Source organism: Barbus barbus (genome assembly GCF_936440315.1).
Source record: "Barbus barbus genome assembly, chromosome: 7".
Taxonomy (NCBI): domain Eukaryota; kingdom Metazoa; phylum Chordata; class Actinopteri; order Cypriniformes; family Cyprinidae; genus Barbus; species Barbus barbus.
In genome coordinates, this window is record NC_136735.1 from 31,679,600 (window position 1) to 31,700,894 (window position 21,295).

Below are 21,295 nucleotides of genomic sequence, written 5' to 3' on the forward strand. Positions count from 1 at the left end.
ATAATAGGGAAGGAGGTATGTGTTGCCAGATCTTGCTGGGGAAAAAAAAAACAGCAAATAAGAACAAGCCTATAATAAACTAAAATCCAAATGCTTTATCTTGGATATAAGCCATATACCAAAATATCACAACCTGCATCTGCCTACTTTATTAACTCCATAAACTGCATAACTTTTTAAGCCAAGCCCAAACAACCAAAGATGTTTAATAAGCATCGCTTATAATAAGTGCACATGGCAATGCTTCAAAATTGAGCTCTGCAAAGCAGCCTTCCTAACCAAAAGCACAATGGCCCTGTTGACGGTTGTTTAGAAAATGCTGAACATTAGTCTTCGGTCACTATAATATTACTTTGGAAAAAAAATAAAAATAGTGGACACCAAACACCAGGGATTTCAAAACACTGATATGTATTTAAATATAATTACTTCTGAGCATACAAGGTGTTTGTGGCCAATATGACCTTTCATAATTGCAATTCAAGATTGGTCTTAAAAACAAAGAATGATCTGTGACTGAAATTCATTCCAACAAGAATTTGCACAATGTGGACTTTTGTATGATGGTGATAAACTTCCCCACGTATGGTTTGCTCATTTTCAAGTTGGTCACAAGAATTTGCCGTGTTGACCAACAGAATGCTGCTTGGTTTTGAAAGTTACTTCTGTGTGAGTAAAAGTAACTAGTTACAGTAATAATATTACTTTTTGTAGTAACTAGTACTGTAACTAATTACTGATAAGATTTCTGTAATAATATTACACTGATTTGAAGTTCAACTATCCAATAATTCCTAGATTTATTTTCATAATTGTCACAACTCGCACAGCCACATGAAGTCACCAGAGCAGCAGGCAAGCTTGGAATATGGAAAAGCTTACATTCAGCAGATACAAATATTGCCATTACATTGATTTTGTCTGTTGTCCGTTGTGTAATTACATGGTTTGCCCACCCATATCCCTCTGATCCAGGTATAAATTATATTATATAATAATAATAATACAAAATGGAGAATGAAACATTTCTTACAAACTTATGTGATTTCTTATGATAAAATACATCACAAAATATAACAATATATGGGTAACAGAGAAATTATAGCTACAATTAGCTCAGTTTACCGAAGTAAACACTTTTACTTAAAAGTCTCTATCAGTCACCACTGAGGGTTTTGTAATAACTTCTGACTCTGATCCAGTGTGGATTATGGTCAAATTATGAGGCAGAAATAGATTGTTGTTGATTAGGCAGAAATATATTGTTAGTAACATTTTAGAAGAATTTTATGGGGAAGATCCACAATTACAACTTCTATGTGGTGTGAAGGAAAAGCAATGCAACTAGTAGTATAACTAACTACTGTTGCCAGAAAGTAATACGTAATATTACTTTTGAAAGGAGTAACTAGTAACGAGTAATAACTTACATTTAATAATAGATATTGTAATCAATTACAACAGATTACTTTTTTTGAGTAACAAGCACAACACTGCTGAGCAGCGCTTCATACATTTAATAGTTTTGGTTTTTGCAAACAGATCAAATCCCTTGCAAGCTGCATTAATAACAATAAAGTGGGTCATCTTTATGAGTTTAAAAGGCACATAAATGCAGCCAGGATGGGAAATCTTTTTTGGTTTGCAAGATATGTTCTGGAGTGAGAGATTGCGTGTGAACATGGTTTCAGGATCAAAAGCCTCAATGGGGCATCATTACTCCTCTACAACTCACCCTCGCTTTTCTCTCCGTCTCCTTTATGAAGACCTCAGTTACTCAATGATGAGAATTACCCTTGTCAAAGATGCATAATTGGCGGACGCTCCCTAATGACGACGGCCATGTGAAATTTAACGAGTTGAAAATGAATGCGAATGCCCACTTTTCATGTGAAAATGCACGCCGCATTCAAGTGGCTCCTGCTAATCGAGAACTGCGACTGAAGCCCCCTGATTGACTCATTCAAAGGGAGGCAGAAGGAGCGAGAGATAGAGAAAGAGAGGGAGAAATGTAGACTGAGAGAGATGGGCAGGCTATTTGTTTCAGTTTAGTGTTATGATTGAAAGCACTTCAGGCACCATTGATGGAGGAAAACTTCATTTGGTCTCACTGAGTACCAACTGCACATCAGTCTGCAGAGAAATGACTCAGTCTGTTCTCCAGGAGAGATTTGAAAACCTGCTCCTCTGCTGCTTATGGGAAGGGGAGAGGCTCTTTATATGCTTCCAGTATCAAGACTTCCAGGCAGGTGCTTTAAACAGAGACATTCAATTGACTGAAGGTACACATGTTATTTAATAAATTATGGGTGAGGGTATTGATTTATGGTGTGATTGGATGCAGAAATAAACTATTAAGAGGCAGTGTAATAAACAACTCGATTTTTACATGCAGAACATTTTAACGGCTGGAGTCATGGAAGTTTTTCATGACTTCCTCATGGTTTTAAGGTGTTGAGACATGACTAGAGCCATCAGTGGCCCTAACCACATTTATTTATAAAGTCAAAAATTAAAAGAGACCGCCCTGATACAGTGTTATCATTGTTAAAAAAACAACAACAACAAAAAACCTAAAACCATTAAAAATATAAATATTAGTTGAAAAGAACTTCAATGAAAATGCTGTTTGGCAATTAACTTGAAATGGGTTTACACTGAAGTACTAAAATAAATAAATAAATAATTTAAGTAATGAAAATTACAAAAGCACATAAAATTACTAAAATTCAATTTAAAAGCTAATTCCAAATAAGAATAAAATACGTTTTAAACAATGTACTAACATTACAAAAACACATAAAAGTGACAAAAGCACATAAAAACATTAAAATGTAAATGAAAACTTAAAATATAAAAATGAAAGCTAATTCAAAACGTTAATAAAATAAGTTGAAGTACTAAAATGATAACAACTAAAACTGAAATAAAAATAATATTAAAATATTATACAAATGACAATTTTACACATAACAAAATTACTTATACTAAAATTATTAATAAAAAAAGAATAAATGATACAAATTTAATAGTATATAAATAATACTAGAATAGCATTGCCCTGATATCTCTATGATACTCTAAGACCTAAATATAGTTAAGGCCCCCGGGTCATCTGGGGCCCCAAAACAGTTGCCTCTGTACTCTTTCCCAAACATAAAAAGAGCCCACATAAATATCTCCACAATATTCTGGTGCCTAGACATGCCTGGGGCCCCACATAGGGCCTCTGTTTGCTATCCTAACCAAAGCATCTTCCGGAAATATCTCTATCATATTCTGGTGCCCAGACATATAGTAGCTGAGGCCAAAAGGGGCCGCTGGGGCAACGCATGGGGCTTCTGTACACTGCCTCAAGTCAAAAGCATCCCACCACGATATCTCTACATTCTGGATACAGATAGAATCCTGAGAGATTTGTAAATAAAAAATAAAAATAGTAATGCTTGTCTTAAGACAAAAATACACAACAGTGCTTTAATCTGAATGAGAGAATTCGCTCCCTCAGCCAATCAAACTCCGTCATGTGACTCATTCGGCCCCACCCTCTACACAGCTATTTTTCTGTTGTGCACTACATGCTGATGACAGCCTTTCCATTATGAGAAAGTCTGTCTGTCTGCAATTTTTTTTGTGTGTGTATCTGTGAGGTGATGAAATAAAGCCCTGTCAACACCAGACCCCAAATGAGTTCCTTGGACTTGAAAATTGTGCTTTTTTCTATTACTTGTTAAAAGTTGAAGAAGTTCAGCCTCGCCTTTATAAACTTGAGAAAACATGTCTTATCCATCTTACTTGTTAATCCCATCACAGACTCGCATGCACACAAAACAGACAAATTGGTTCCAAAGAGGACAGACAAAAACACTTCTCACTTTGTAAATGAGTGTTAATTGGTGTGAGGACAGTCTGGGTATTTTAGCGCACTTAAACACTGAAATTTAAACACAGACAACAAAGGTCCTAGTGAGGATGCGCATGTACACTTTGGATAAAAGCGTCAGCTAAATGAATAAATGTACACAAACGCCTCACGGCGCGCTCCAGACAGCTCCCATCTCTGAGAGCGCGTTAACCCCTATACGATCTGCACTAATTGGAGTCTCAGACACAATGGCAGCCATTATATGTGGTCCCTGCCGGAGTATGTGTGTGTGAATGAGTGAGGTGGGAGCGGAGGGGGTCAGATGGACCCCAATTATGAGTGGAGACTATTAAGAGCAAAGCAGCGTGGGAAACAGAGTGAGAGAGTCTCAAATCTCCATTTGAATATTAAACAGCGCTTACTGCTTACCAATTACCACTTTCTGAAAGGCATGTTTTGAGCGTACCACTGCACAGAAATTGGCTTTGTGCATGCAAATCGCATTTGTGAGATCAGTATATAGTGTTGCACGATGTGTGCGTATGTGACTGGAAGTGCGAGAATACCGCTGCACCCTTCAGTGCAACTCCACTGCCAAGCACAACAATGCTACTCTCAGCATGTGTAAATTATTCAGATGGTCATAGGTACACAAATAATTCAAACAAAAGCACTGGCACAGCTAGCCAACACTTACACAAACACACACGCACTCACATAGAGAAACCACATCAAATATTTACACAGCAGTGGGGAAGACAATACAATACTAAAACACAATACTGTTGTCGGTTACTAATGAAGTGAAAGTCTGTGTATGAGACTCAGGTAGTTATTGCAGTGTCGTGTGTGATCTGAGGGGGATAGTTGCCGCATTGGATTTGACACTTGTCGAAAACGACGGTGGCTTTGCAAATTAACGTACTCTGGTTGTGGAGGGGAAGTGTTTTTACATGTTATTATGTTTGGCATTTCTAAAGGGAGAACAAGACAATTAGAGAGATAAAACTTAAAAGCCTTTCCCTCTGAACAATAGCAGCAGGGTGATTAGTGCAGAAGAGGGGGAAATTACAGCCTATTTCAGGCCTTAGGATCTGTATGTATGCATAACTTATATACACGTGTGCAGAAATGCATATGAACATGAATATTAGGGCTGCACAATTTTGGGAAAAATTTGAAGTCATTTTTCTAACAAAAATGCGGTCTACAATGCGATAAAAAACTCCAGGTTTGCTGTTCTTGTTTGTGAGATAGTAAATTGCATTATTTTTATATTTTGCTGTCATTTTAATTTTAGTACCTTTGTTCTATCATTTTAATATATATTTTTATTCTTCTATATAGTTTTTATTCATTTTTTAAGTTGAGTTTTAGTTATTTTAGTACATCAAGTTAATTAAATAATAATAACTATTTTTTAATAAATATTTTATTTCATTTCAAGTAATGAAAATGTTTTAATTTTAGTTACTATAATATGACATCAATATGACATATCTATAAATCATATTGATATATATGACATTGATATCATGGGATGATAATAATAATTTATTATTATTATTAAAATAAGAAATATTACTTTTGCAATATTACACAGTAAATATCAAGTTGATACAAAAATACAGTATAACTGTAAAATCACATTACTAATATTTAAGGCTGTGTTCATGTTTTCATTTTAACCAAGTTGTATTTAGGTGGAAAACACAAAAAGTCCTTAAAGCTTCTATTCTGTTGACGACAGCCAGTTTATAAGTGCTCGATACAAGTTTGGGGAGATGGTTGCTGCATGTTGTGTTCCCAAATGCATGTTATAAGTGACAACTCAGACCAGATGCAGAGATGAGATGAGACTGAGACTCTGGGACACTGAAAACACCAGATCATGAGCTACTGAAACAAGCAGCCATTGCATTCAAGTAAACTGCAGCCTTTGCAAAGTAATGATCATACTGAGCCATATTGTGATTCCATTTTGATTAATTGTGCAGCCCTAAAGAAGAAACAAAGAGAAAATTCACCACAAAAAACAAAATGATCTTTATTTAACCACGTTATTTTAAACCTCCATGAAATCTTACAACGCATGAGAAAAACATCTACTTTCTTTTTTTGCATTGCATTCTACGGACAAAAACGTACACCTTCTTGTAATGTAAAACGTAGTTTCTCAGTTCATTTCTGATTCTTGTTAAAAGCTGTCAAACGTTTCTAGAAACACACATGCCTATAGATCAGCGTGCTGTCTAATCTTGCTACTATTCTATTACCTCAGCTCTTTACACACACACACCCACACACACAATTCCTCCTTTCCACACTTTTCTCTTCAACTCCCCTTTTCTTGAAAATCCTTTTCTTACTCGCACGAACACAAGCTCTAACTCACTGTTTTCAAAATGGATTAACAGATTCATTCTGATATGGTTACAGAAAGGAGATATACAGTACATTGCTAAATGCACATAATAAATTGAAAAAAAAAAAAACCCCAAAAATAATTACGTTAATGCTCAAATTCTTTCTTGCCAATGTTAAGGCTCGCGCATCCATTCAAACTTCATCATTTGGCACCAACTCTCACTTGCTAATATCATTTTGAAGAAACAAAGATTGGAGGACATTTTACAAGAAAATATAATTTCTGTTTTTTTACTTCAAACTTACAACATTAAATTATTTTTTATTTTAAAAATTCATTTTGCAATTTCACATTTATTTCAGTGTATTACTTGGTATTTTGTTGTAATTGTTTGTGAAATTTACTTGCAATTAAAATCCCAATCAATCCACAGGAAATTATTCTCCCAACAGCTTTACAAGATTATCAGCACCTCTATTTAACTTTCAGGATCAACACAAACACACACACACACACACACACACACAAATGCCCTCTCTCTCAGGGTAATTAATTTGCACGGTGGGTCTCCCTTGCAGATGGCTGCAGGTAAAATGTCTCTCAGGAGGGTCACAAACGGTTAACAGTGCCTGCACTGCCCCCAGATTGTAGATCACTGACCTTATTCATTATCCCCATAAAAGCATACACAGACATACACATTCCATTACACACACACACACACAGATTTATGTTTGCTGTGATCTCCCTATGAATAACACACTAAATGTGGACGCACATGGTGGGGTGGCTGAAATATATAAAGAGGCAATAATGTATGGGGAGAGAACAGACAGATGGAGGCCCTGTTTCCCATATGTTAATATTCTCTGGAGCTAAAAGTTCCCTCTGGAAGAGTCAGGGAGTGAGAGAAAGAGAGAGAGAGATGAGGGTGAATATCAATATCCTTTCTCCTTCCATCTCTGTCACTCGCTGCAACGTTGTGAACTCAATTAATAGATAAACTATGGCATGAGAGGAGGAGGGTAAACAAAAATATAGTGTCCATTTACATTCAGCACATGCTGGGGTCAGCGGAAAGTATTTCTAGTGTGTGATTATTTATATCTGTCAAATGCTGTTTTAAAGGAGAACTGTGTGCACTGACCCACAATGCACCATGACAGACTGACATGCCTGGAAGACAGGAGAGTAGGTGAGTGGAGCGGAGAGAGAGCAATTTCCACCGCTCTAAGCATTCTGTTACTCCGTTCCAACTCCATTGTGGATTTTCCATCCCACACTTGCAGGTGAAATAAAATCCAAATGTAAATTTCATGTTCCCATCACTCCCAATCTTTCAAAATTACACAATAAATATTGTGGATTCCCACATTATCATTTGTCCATCATTTATAACGACTTTATGCATTCAGCAGGTTGCATTTATTTGTTAACAGCAATATTGTGAAATATTAATACAATTTAAATTAGTTGTTTTTAAATGTAATATCTTCTAAAAAGTTATTTATATTTGTGATAGCAAAGCACCTTCAGTGTCACACAATCCATACTTATGATTTGATGCTCAAAAAACAATTACGTATACTGCCTAATATTTTTTTGGAAACTGTGATATTGTCACGAATTCAGCCTCTGTGGCTCCCTCCGCTCACCACCAGAGGGCGCCGTCACCTGAGTATTAACCATCATTGGACTCCATTTCCCACATACCCCGTACCTGTGGCTGATTTCATTCACAGGTGTTTCCCATTGACTCTGGCCTATATAGACTCTTCTCCCAGCTTCCTCATTGTGAAGTCTTGTCTTGCTATGCAAACATTTCCGAGCGGTTCTTCCGTGTATGACCTGGACTGTTTACTGGACTCTGATTCTCTGCCGCCTGCCTATTCTGATTCAACCTGCCTTGTTATTCGATTCTCCTGTGTGTTTGCCGCCAGCCCTGATCTTCAGCCTGAACTCTGACATTGATTCTGCCTTTTCTACATTGTGTTTGAAGCCCGTGATTGAACTCTGCCTGTTTGACTTGCATTCTGTTTTAATAAAGCTGCACATGGATCCTAATATCACTGACTCCTCGTTACAGAAGATTTCGCCAGATCTCGATCAAACAGCATTCTACCACTTCACCACCGAGGTCTCTGCTCAAGTATCCGCCCTGGCCACACACCAGCAGCAGCTCAACCGATTGACCTCGATAACCGAAGAACTGGTAAAGACTTTACAAACGCTTCGTCTCCAAGCACCCAACGATCCTGCTCCACCTCCCAATCCACCTCTGGCACATGCTATTTCCACCACCTCCAGCCTTCGTCTCGCCTTTCCAGAGAAGTTTGACGGATCTCCGACCAAATGTAAGGGATTCTTACTTCAATGCTCAATGTTTGTCAACCAAAAACCCATGTTGTACCCTACAGACAAGAGCCACATAGCATTCGTTTGTTCGCTTCTCATGGGGAGGGCGCTGGATTGGGCTACTGCGGTGTGGAGTGTGGATAGACCAACCTTCCCTTCGTTCAGGGCGTTTATTCAACGTTTCAAGGAGGTGTTCGAACACCCCGCTGGAGGAAAGGAAGTGGGTGAGCAACTGCTATCTCTCCGTCAAGGAAGGGGTTTGGCGGCTGACTATGCGCTATCATTTCGCACTCTCGCAGCGCAGATGGGGTGGCCAGACGATCCCCTCACGCTCCACTACCGCAAAGGCTTGTCTATGGAGTTGCAATCCGAACTCGCCCACTTTTCCCATGACACCTTCAGCAGTTAACTCAGACGTAGAAACCATGCAAATTGGCTTGACACGCATCTGCGAGGAGGAGAGAGAAAGACACATTCGACAGAGCTTATTTTTGTACTGCGGATTATCAGGACATCTACGAGCATCCTGTCCCACTCGTCCATCTCGCAATCCTGCTGCGGTGAGTCCAATTTCTAAATCCGATACCAGTCTAGAGATTGCAGTCACTCTGGGGGTCAATGGGAGGGTCATTGAGACCATAGCATTGATCGACTCAGGGGCTGTAGGAAACTTCATCGATGTGTCATTCGCAAAGAATAATAATATTCCTCTTGTTCCCTGTGACTCTCACTTGGCAGTCGCAGCGCCAGATGGCCGACCTCTGGGCTCCGGTTGCATTAAATTCACCACTGAAGATTTGCAGTTGAGCACCGGAGTTCTCCACACTGAAACCATCCGCCTGTTTGTCTTCCAATCTCCACTAAATCCCATCATCCTCGGCCTTCCATGGCTGGAGCAGCATAACCCCTCTATCTCATGGACAAAGAAACAAATCATTCAATGGTCAGACTTCTGTCTTCTTAACTGTCTTCGCAGCATGCCTGTCAAGAAGAGGAGCGAGACTTTCTTAAAAGACCCACTTCCCAGTGTCTATCAAGACCTAGCTGAGGCCTTCAGCAAGGAGAAAGCATCACACTTACCTCCTCACCGAGCCAGCAACTGTGCCATAGATCTTCTCCCAGGATCACAACCTCCCAAGGGCAGAGTCTTTCCGCTGTCACAACCCGAGACAGAGGCTATGAGATCTTACATTCAGGAGGAGCTCGCCAAAGGTTTCATCTGTCCCTCCACGTCACCCGCATTGGCAGGATTCTTCTTTGTCAAGAAGAAAGATGGAGGTCTTAGTCCCTGTATCGACTACCGATCTCTCAATGACATCACCTCCAAGTTCCGTTATCCTCTACCACTCGTCCCCGCTGCTCGAGAACAACTCAGACGAGCAAGATATTTCACCAAACTGGACCTTCGTTGTGCCTACAATCTCATTTGCATTCGTGAAGGGGACGAATGGAAGATAGCATTCTCAACCATGATGGGGCACTATGAATATCTTATGCGGTTCGGCCTGCCTAATAGTCCTTCAGTGTTTCAGGCATTCATTAACGACGTTTTCAGAGACATGCTGAACCAATGGGTAATTGCCTACATCGATGACATCCTGATTTACTCCGAAACTTATGAGGAACATATTAAACATGTCAGAGCAGTCCTGAAACGTCTCATACAACAACAACTGTACGCCAAGGCAGAGAAATGAGAGTTCCATCAAGAGACCATCTCTTTCCTCGGGTATGTGATCAGTTCTGGAGGGGTCGCCATGGACGAGAAGAAGGTACGGGTGGTAGTTCAGTGGCCCCAGCCTACCACTCTCAAGGAACTCCAACGCTTCTTAGGTTTCGCAAACTTCTATCGACGGTTCATCCGTAACCTCTGTACCATCGCTGCCCCCATGACGTCCATGATCAAAAAGGGAACCCAACGTCTTACCTGGTCTTCGGCGGCTATAGCAGCGTTCCGTGCACTGAGGGAGAGATTCACGACCGCTCCTATCCTGCACCATCCCGACCCCAATCTGGAATTCATTGTAGAAGTAGATGCTTCCAGCACAGGCATTGGGGCAGTGCTCTCACAACGCCAGGGTGATCCTCCCAAACTTTTCCCCTGTGCGCTCTTCTCCCGCAAATTGAACTCTACAGAGCAGAATTCTGACATTGGCAATCGTGAACTCCTCGCCATGAAGCCAGCATTTGATGAGTGCAGCCACTGGCTGGAGGGGGCAAAACATCCATTCACTGTTCTCACTGACCACCGTAACCTAGAGTATCTGAAATCAGCCAAGCGACTCAACCACCGACAAGCTAGATGGTCACTCTTCTTCACCAGATTCAACTTCAGAGTTACTTAACGTCCAGGCTCTCAAAATACTAAGGCAGATGCTCTCTCTCGACTCCATGAGTCTGACCTCCTATCCCCAGATCAAGAACCCATTATTCCATCCACCGTCATTCTCGCACCCATGCAGTGGGACATAATGACCGAAATCACTGAAGCCCAGGTCACCAATCCACCACCGGCTGAAACTCCACCCAACCTCACATACGTTCCACAGGTCTTAAGACAGAGAGTAATGCAACTGGTACACTCTAACCCTAGTTCTGGCCACCCAGGTATTGCGGCTACATTACAACTCCTCAACAACAAGTTCTGGTGGCCTTCTCTACGAACTGACACCATCGTATTCATCCAGAACTGCACCATCTGCAATACATCCAAATCTCCGCGTCAATTACCTGCCGGCATCATTCATCCATTACCCATCCCACAACGGCCGTGGTCACACATCGCCATTGACTTCGTGACTGACTTACCATCCTCTCAGGGCCACACTACCATCCTCACGGTAATTGATCGTTTCTCCAAAGCCTGCAGGCTGATACCACTTCCCAAACTCCCTACTGCCCTAGAAACTGCTGAAGTTCTATGCAACTATGTATTTAGGTTCTACGGCCTACCGGACGACGTGGTTTCTGATCGTGGTCCGCAGTTCACCTCCCGCGTCTGGTCCGCCTTCTGTCAACAACTGAACATTTGAACTCACCCGCTTCCTTTGCTCATACTGCCATAAAAATCAGTCCGACTGGAGTCACTATCTGCTATGGGCCGAGTATGCTCAATTCACTCCGCAAGCCATCTACAGGTCTCACCCCCTTTCAATGCATCCTAGGCTTCCAACCCCCATTGTTTCCGTGGTCAGGAGAACTCTCAGACTTAACTCATGGTTACAACGCAGTGAGGAGACGTGGAACAATGCTCATGTCCATCTTCAAAGAGCAGTTCATCGCACCAGAGAACAGGCCAATCGTCATCGAAGAGCCGATCCCAACTACCAGCCAGGGCAATGGGTTTGGTTATCCACCTGTGACATATGGCTCCGGTTACCCTGCAAGAAGCTCAATCCCAGGTACCTGATTTCCATAGAGACCACCCGGACAGACCTGCCCCAAGACCTCGAGGAAGACCCCGGTGTCGTTTGCCTCCTCGCGTCAGGAGCCGCTCACAGGGGAGGGGCTCTGTCACGAATTCAGCTTCTGTGGCTCCCTCCGCTCACCACCAGAGGGCGCCGTCATCTGAGTATTAACCATCATTGGACTCCATTTCCCACATACCTGTGGCTGATTTCCCTGACAGGTGTTTCCCATTGACTCTGGCCTATATAAACTGTTCTCTTTTCCAGCGCGGAGAGCCGCGCTGGAAACATCCCGGGCTGACGCTCACAAGTCCGGGGTAAGTATACAGCACGCTGCTAACACTCCCACCACCTCTACTCCGTGTGTTTCTCTGCACAGACCCTGTGCACCCAGGACTCGATCTTCCCAGATGTCCTTCACTCCGGCGCCGGGACGCCACGGACCCTGGGTGCTGCAGCAGCGGAGGACGCGAGCCAGGCCTCGGGTGACGACTTCCCCCCCCCCCCTGTCTTCGAGATCTCCACTAGGAACAAATTCGCCCCCCTCCACGAGACAGAACGCGACATTGTGATCGTTGGAGACTCCATTGTCCGGCACGTCCGTGCTACGCTAGCTGAAGGTAAAGTACACGCTTCTAACATCCCCACCACCCCTACTCCGTGTGTTTCTTTGCACAGACCCTGTGCACCCAGAACGCGATCTTCCCAGATGTCCTTCATCTCCACCCGGAACCGCTTCGCCCCCCTCCGCGAGACGGAACACGATGCTGTGGTCGTGGGAAGCTCCATCGTCCGGCACGTCCGTGCTACGTCAGCTGAAGGTAAAGTGCACACTCACTGTTTCCCCGGTGCACGTGTTCTCGATGTTTCTGCGCAGATACCTGCGATCCTGAAGGGCAACGAGAACATCGGTGCTGTCGTGCTGCACGCGGGGGCCAACGACATCAAGCTGCGGCAGACGGAGACACTGAAGAGGGACTACAGGAGCCTGATCGAGACGGTACGCAGCACATCACCCGCGGCGACGATCATCGTGTCAGGACCGCTTCCCACGTATCGACAAGGAAACGAAAGGTTCAGTAGACTTTTTGCTTTAAACGAATGGTTATCGTCATGGTGTAAAGAACAGAAACTGCTCTTTGTTAATAATTGGAATCTTTTCTGGGAGCGTCCTAGGCTTTTCCGTGCTGATGGCCTGCACCCCAGCAGAGTCGGAGCGGAACTCCTGTCGGACAACATCTCCAGGATGCTACGCTCCATCTGACTAGTAAGCCAACTCTCAAATAACTGCCATGATGACTTTTGTTCAACCCACTTAAAAAATAGAAGTAATTGCGTTGTCCAATCTATAAAGACTGTGTCTGTTCCCCGAATAGCGAGATCAAAATATAAATTCAATGCAGGATCTAGAAAAAATCTGACCGTGATCAAACCAGAAAAACGCAAAATAAATGAACAAAAACAATTTTTAAAACTTGGACTCTTAAACATTAGATCACTCGCACCCAAAGCAGTTATTGTAAATGAAATGATCACAGATAATAATTTTGATGTACTCTGCCTAACTGAAACCTGGCTTAAACCAAATGAATATTTTGGTCTAAATGAGTCTACTCCACCAAGCTACTGTTATAAACATGAGCCCCGTCAGACTGGTCGTGGCGGCGGTGTTGCAACAATATATAGTGATATTCTCAATGTTACTCAGAAAACAGGATACAGGAGGTTTAACTCATTCGAACTACTTCTGCTTAATGTGTCACTGTTAGATATGCAAAATAAATCTCTCCTATCTCTTGCTCTGGCTACTGTGTATAGACCGCCAGGGCCATATACAGATTTCCTAAAAGAATTTGCAGATTTCCTCTCAGATCTACTAGTTAATGTTGATAAACTACTAATTGTCGGAGATTTTAACATTCACGTTGATAATACAAATGATGCGTTAGGACTTGCGTTTACTGACCTAATAAACTCTTTTGGAGTCAAGCAAAACGTCACCGGGCCCACTCATCGTTTTAATCATACGCTAGATTTAATTATATCGCATGGACTTGATCTTACTGATATAGATATCGTACCTCAATGTGACGATATTACTGATCATTTCCTTGTATCGTGCATGCTGCCTATTACTGATATTAGTTATATGGCTCCGCGTTATCGTCTGGGCAGAACTATTGTTCCAGCCACCAAAGACAGATTCACAAATAACCTGCCTGATTTATCTCAACTGCTCTGTGTACCCATAAATACGCATGAACTAGACGAAATGACTAGCAACATGGGCACTATCTTCTCTAATACATTGGAAGCTGTTGCCCCCCTCAAACTGAAAAAGGTTAGAGAAAAACGCACTGCGCCATGGTACAACAGTTATACCCATTCTCTCAAGAAAGAAACTCGTATTCTTGAGCGCAAATGGAGAAAAACTAAATTAGAAGTTTGTAGAATTGCGTGGAAAAACAGTATGTCCAGCTATAGACAGGCTCTAAAAGCTGCCAGGGTAGAGCATATCCGCAAACTCATAGATAAAAACCAAAACAATCCAAGGTTCTTATTTAGCACAGTGGCTAGACTAACAAATAAACAGACACCGCCCAATCTAAATATTCCCCCACAGTTTAATAGTCATGACTTTATGAATTTCTTTACTGATAAAATTGATAACATCAGAAATACAATATCAAATGTAGATTCTACTGCGTCTAGTATTTCAGCTTCATTCACCGCACCCAAAGAAAAACTGCCGTGCTTTACAACTATAGGACAGGAAGAGCTAAATAAACTTATCAGTACATCTAAACCAACAACGTGTTTATTAGATCCTGTACCCACTAAACTACTGAAAGAGTTGTTACCCGTAGCAGAAAAACCGCTTCTCAATATTATTAACTCATCGTTATATTTAGGTCACGTCCCAAAACCATTCAAGGTGGCGGTTATTAAGCCTCTTATTAAGAAACCACAACTAGATTCAAATGAACTGGCAAATTACAGACCCATTTCAAATCTTCCGTTTATGTCAAAAATTTTAGAAAAAGTTGTGTCTACTCAACTATGCTCCTTTTTGCAAAAAAAAAATGATCTCTATGAAGAATTTCAATCAGGTTTCAGGCCCAATCATAGTACAGAAACTGCACTTGTTAAAATTACGAATGACTTACTACTTGCTTCAGATCAAGGCTGCACCTCATTGCTAGTATTACTTGATCTTAGTGCTGCGTTTGACACTATAGACCATAATATACTCATAGATCGATTACAAAAATATATTGGTATTCAAGGACAGGCTTTAAGATGGTTTAGATCCTACCTGTCCGATCGCTACCACTTTGTCCATTTAAATGGAGAGTCATCTCAATTATCACCAGTAAAGTATGGAGTACCACAAGGATCTGTCCTAGGTCCTCTGCTATTTTCAATTTACATGTTGCCCCTTGGAAATATTATTAGAAAACACGGGATAAGTTTTCATTGTTATGCTGATGATACTCAATTATATATCTCAACAAGACCAGATGAAACTTCTCAACTATCTAAGATAATAGATTGTGTAAAAAGTGTAAAAGATTGGATGACCAATAATTTCCTCCTACTAAATTCAGACAAGACAGAGATATTACTTATTGGACCAAAAAACAGTACACAGAATCTCTTGGATTATAATTTGCAACTAGACGGATGCACTGTCACGTCCTCTAAAGTCAAAAATCTGGGTGTTATTTTAGACAGCAATTTGTCCTTTGAAAATCATATTTCCCATGTTACAAAAACAGCATTCTTCCATCTTAGAAACATTGCCAAGCTTCGAAGCATGCTACCTGTTTCTGATGCAGAAAAGCTAGTTCATGCATTCATGACCTCTAGACTGGACTATTGTAATGCACTGTTAGGTGGTTGTCCTGCATCTTCAATAAACAAGCTACAGATAGTCCAAAATGCAGCGGCTAGAGTTCTTACCAGATCAAGAAAATATGATCATATTACCCCAATTTTACAGTCTCTGCACTGGCTACCTATTAAGTTCCGTATCATTTACAAAATATTATTACTTGCCTATAAGGCCCTAAATGATTTAGCACCTGCGTACCTAACTAGTCTTCTACCACGCTACAATCCAACCCGCTCTCTAAGGTCGCAAAACTCTGGACTTTTGGTAGTACCTAGGATAGCAAAGTCCAATAAAGGAGGTAGAGCTTTTTCACATTTGGCTCCCAAACTCTGGAATAGCCTTCCTGATAACATTCGGGGTTCAGACACACTCTCTCTGTTTAAATCTAGATTAAAGACATATCTCTTTAGTCAAGCATACACATAATGCATTTTATAATCTTGTACTGCAGTTATATCTGATCAAATGTACATTATTATTATTCTTTAGCTTGGGTTGAACAATTTATTTTTGCTTAGATGGAACAGCAGCTACGCTAATCATGTCTCTGCTTGTCTCTACGTTTCTGCCACGGGATTAACATCCCGTGGTAGCCAGGAATTACAGAACTTCAGTCTGGATCCAACCACTACATGATCTAAGATGACCGAACACCTGAGATGGAGGATCAGCGCCGGGAGATGACGTATGTGTCCCTAATCGTAGGCAGAGGCCAACACCTGGATGAACGCCAGAGACAGATCCCCATTGAGGACCCCACCACTTAGACAGCCATCGGAAAAGACCACTGGAACCAGCTGAGCCCATTCAATCTGACTTGCTGCGGTTTGGAACTGAACTACTGGTTTGTTGGCCAGAGGAGAATTGGCCCCCCGACTGAGCCTGGTTTCTCCCAAGGTTTTTTTCTCCATTCTATCACCGATGGAGTTTTGGTTCCTTGCCGCTGTCGCCTCTGGCTTGCTTAGTTGGGGACGCTTCATTTCCAGCGATATCGCCGACCTTATTGCAAAGACACTATTTAAACTTATTGACACATTATTTTCCTTTTGTGATATTGTGCAGTGCTTTGACACAATTTGCATTGTAAAAAGCGCTATATAAATAAAGGTGACTTGACTTGACTTCTCTCAGCTTCCTCATTGCGAAGTCTTCTCTTGCCATGCAAACATTTCCGAGCGTTTCTTGCGTGTATGACCTGGACTGTTTACTGGACTCTGATTCTCTGCCGCCTGCTTATTCTGAATCAACCTGCCTTGTTATTCGATTCTCCTGTGTGTTTGTCGCCAGCCCTGATCTTCAGCCTGAATTCTGACTTTGATTCTGCCTTATCTATGTTGTGTTTGAAACCCATGATTGAACTCTGCCTGTTTGACTTGCATTCTGTTTTAATAAAGCTGCACATGGATCCTAACGTCACTGACTCCTCGTTACAGAAATACACATTCACAGGATTCTTCTGCAAACAGAAAGTTCAATGAACAGCATTTATTTAAAACATAAATCCTTTGTAACAATGTAAAATGTCTGCTAATTTTGATCAATTTAATGCATCCTTGCTGAATAAAAGTATACATTTCTTTCAGAAAACGAAAAAATCTTGCCGACCCCCAAATCTTTTGAATGATAGTGCACATATTTTGTTTTTGTTTGTTTTCTGGGAAACCAAGCTATGGCCTTTGTTTACAAGCTACAATTTGCATTTTTCATTGTCATTCTGACAATGTTCCACACATTTTCCAAATTTCTATCCTTCTCACTGCTAACTGTCTATTAACAGGGTTTAACAGCTGGTGAATTCTTTCATTATGATAGAGTGGTATCTGAGTGATGATAGAGTCCAAGAAATAACAGAAGCTATTAAAAAAAATGCTAAATCTTGCAACTTCGATCACTGCTCTGCTTGAGGAGAAAAGGGAATTTAAAAAGGGAGAGAGTGTAGTCATTTTGGCCTTTTGTGTAAATAAGCTAAACAGTTCTAAATAAAAGGTATTCCAGAGGATTATCTGGATCAGGATGGGGTGATCATCAGGAATTACAGTTGCTTAAAAATAGAGAGAGAGATAGGAAAAGAGAGCGAGTGAGTAAGCATGCAATCAAGTGAGAGAGAGAGAACGCATTAAGTTGATCTCTGTGGTTAAGTCGCTTGGCCGGGTTGTCCATCCCAGAGTAATGACAACGTGTTGCCATGGAAACGCGAGTCTGATTGCTTGGCTTAATCTTCTTTAATGTAGCTTAATGCTGTTTATGTCCCTCAGACTAAGAGCACACTGTGCAGTGGCTCTCATTAAGGCTGTCCCCAGCACACACACACGTCAATAATGTCATTGTTTACTGACCCGTCAGCCCAGCCCTGCTGCTAAAACGAGAAAACTTTAAGTTCATCCATTCCTTTCTCTTGATTTTGTGCAGTAACCTGCTGAGTAAGCAGGTACAATTCTAAATAAGATGTTTGAACTCGGTTTGACAACTGGGAGAGCACCGTGTGCAAATGAGAAAGCGGCAAGATGTTCTCTGCCTTCCCTGCCCAGTCACCACAGGACGACATGCTTCCTCTACAGGCTGATTAATACATAGCAGCAAACAGGAGGGACACATTGAGAGAGATGGTGTAATAGCAGCGTATATATACAAGTCATGCAAAGTTTGAAAGAGTTTGTAGAAGCTATGAAAGTTTGAGAGGAGAGGAGAGGAGAGGAATTTGGGAAATTCTTCTCTCTGAAAGGAAAGGAGAGGAAAGGAAAGGCAAGGAATTTGAGAAAGTCTTCTCTCTAAAAGTAAAGGAAAAGAAAGGAATTTGGGATAGTTTTCTCTCTTAAAGGAAAGGAAAAGAAAGAAAAGGAAAGAGGAAATTAAGTAAATTAGGTAAATCATAAGACCATAAATCTTTCTTTGTTCAAAAGAACAAATGAAAATGAAAGAAAGAAAGAAAAAGAGCGAGAGACTATGTGGCATACAGTATAAGTGTGTGTGCGTGTATGTATGTTTGTCCGTGAAACCAAGCCTGTGTTCTACTGCACACAATTCATCACTCTGACAGAAAAAAACATGTAAATTGAATTCTTCAATTGAATTGTGCCACTGCAGCCCCTGTGGATCGTAAGTCTCCGTCCCACAGCTCACACCAGCAGGTCAGGTCTGCAAACTCACCAAGACAAACAAACCTATGGGAGAAAAATGACCTGATAGAAAGAGAGAGACAGTTCAGCTATCAAAACAACTACATGGGATACTTACAGCCTCTATTAATAGCTCTGAGTTGACTAACATTCAGTAGTTTAACGGAAAACAACCCCTTACTTGAAACACTGAAGATGCCTATTACCGCTGAAAGAGGGATGGGGAGCGAGAGAGAGAGAGAGAGAGATAGAGAGAGAAAGAGAGTGCAGAGAAGGAAAAGAAATGAGAGGAAGTGTAGAGTATCACCGGAAAAAAAAAAAAAAAAAGATATGAGAACAAGAAAGTAAGTCTAAGGAAGGGAACCAGATACAGAGAGGAAGAGCTACAGGGTAGGGAACGGGTTGAACCTAGGGTTAGGAAGAAAATACAGGAGAGAGAGAGAGAGAGAGAGAGAGAGAGAGAAGGGACATAATTAAAGCTGTGGGTAGCATTCAGCCCTGGTGCGGCTGAAAGAAAAGGAGAGTGCATGTGTGTGTATGTCTGCTGCAAGCAGTAATAGCAGGGGATTTGGATCTGGTCCCTGTGGCCCTTTAACTCTTACGCTCTAAGATTATTTCCCAAACTCAACTGCTCAAATAAGCAAATAAATCAATACATAATACCAGAGAATAGTAAAGCACTGCAGTTATATAACTGGATACCTGTTCATGGCACAGACTGCCAGGAAGAACTACTTTCAATAAATAAATCAGACTGTAAAAATATAGTGCTTTGTGTATTTTTAAATATTTATTTGCCTCAGAGTTGCCTTTTTTTTCCGTTTGCATGCATTTTTATATATACAGGAGACCAGCGCTGGCTGTCACACAAGAAAGGTCTTACGCGTTTTCAGTTTTCAGTTAATGTTTTATTGCATATTTTATTTATTAATTTTAGATAAGTAAAAATATGTTCTCTCTCGCTCTCTCTTGTTTTGGGGGAAAATAAAATAAAATAATTTCACTAAAAGTGAAATCATGGGGAGATTGAGGCTTTTTTATTTTTATTTTTTAATCATTTATTCAAGCCTAGTAGTAGCAGTAGTAGTAGCAGTAAATCAATAAAAATGAGCTTTTGTAATGGTGGAATCTTAGCAATTTAATTTAATTTAAAATGTTTAATAATGAATTAAATAATTATTAAATTAAATTAAATCATGAAATCAATAAAAATGTTGGTCTCACCTACTTTTATTATTATTACTATTATTACTTTTTTTTTTTTTTTTTTTTTTTTTAAATAAGTCCCTCAATAAGTTTTTTTTTTTTCTTTATGAATTAATTTAGTTATTGAACCTATTTTTTTCTTATTTCATATTCACTGAACATTTTTAGTGGTTCATTTCAAAAGGTGTTAGCGTTTTGGGCAGTGGACTGGTATATCATGCACTTTTGAACTGGACCACGTACATACACAAAGTAAACTTTATTTTGTTGAAAGAATAATGAAAGGAAGAAGAAGGATTTTTAAAAAATGTAATTGCATTTTGGCTTAAGACATTCTTTTGTGTAAAGTCTGCTAAAGGCTGATTAACATAATGCCAGGCGCAGCGCTGGATTTCAGGTGGAAGGGCTAAACATTTTGACCTCATTTTGTTTATAATCAATCTGGAAACATTAGGGTAAATAAAATTCGCTAATCCTTCACACGTCTGTGAAGGCACGACTACTGATGCGTAAAAAGAGGCTTAGCGCTCGTCAATAGATTTAACAGCACTAAACATATTGAATTAAATGATAAAGAGTCTGAAAGTCAAGGGTAACGTGCTCTTTTATGTATTAAGAGTTGTGTGAAGTGTTCTTTGGTGCAACGTTCTCAAAAGATGACTGCATTTTGTGGACAAGCTCTCGTCGAGCAGACACAGCAACGCCTACAGTTTGCCAAAAGAACAAGTGAGTGTGCACTTCTGACAACTCTGACGCTACATGCTAAGCCTTTTTTCCTTGTTAGCAGGCCACAGTTATTGAAGTCCGTGGGCGTTATCATTGGTAGTCCACCGGCATTTGTGAAGGATGCAGATTCTGAGGCTAGGGCTCTTTTTTAGCCCTTTGAAAAGACAGAATGTTCAGATCAAAGCTGATTGGCTCAGGACGCATTGCGAACAGATGCTAATATAACACACTTGAAAGAGTATTAGCATTACACAGGCTAGCGAGAGAGGTCAGCCGGCAAAAACACCAGGCCCTTCTGGATGATCCCGTTTTAGATTCCTCCCTGTAGCTCAGACTCTTGTTACCACAGACGTCCAC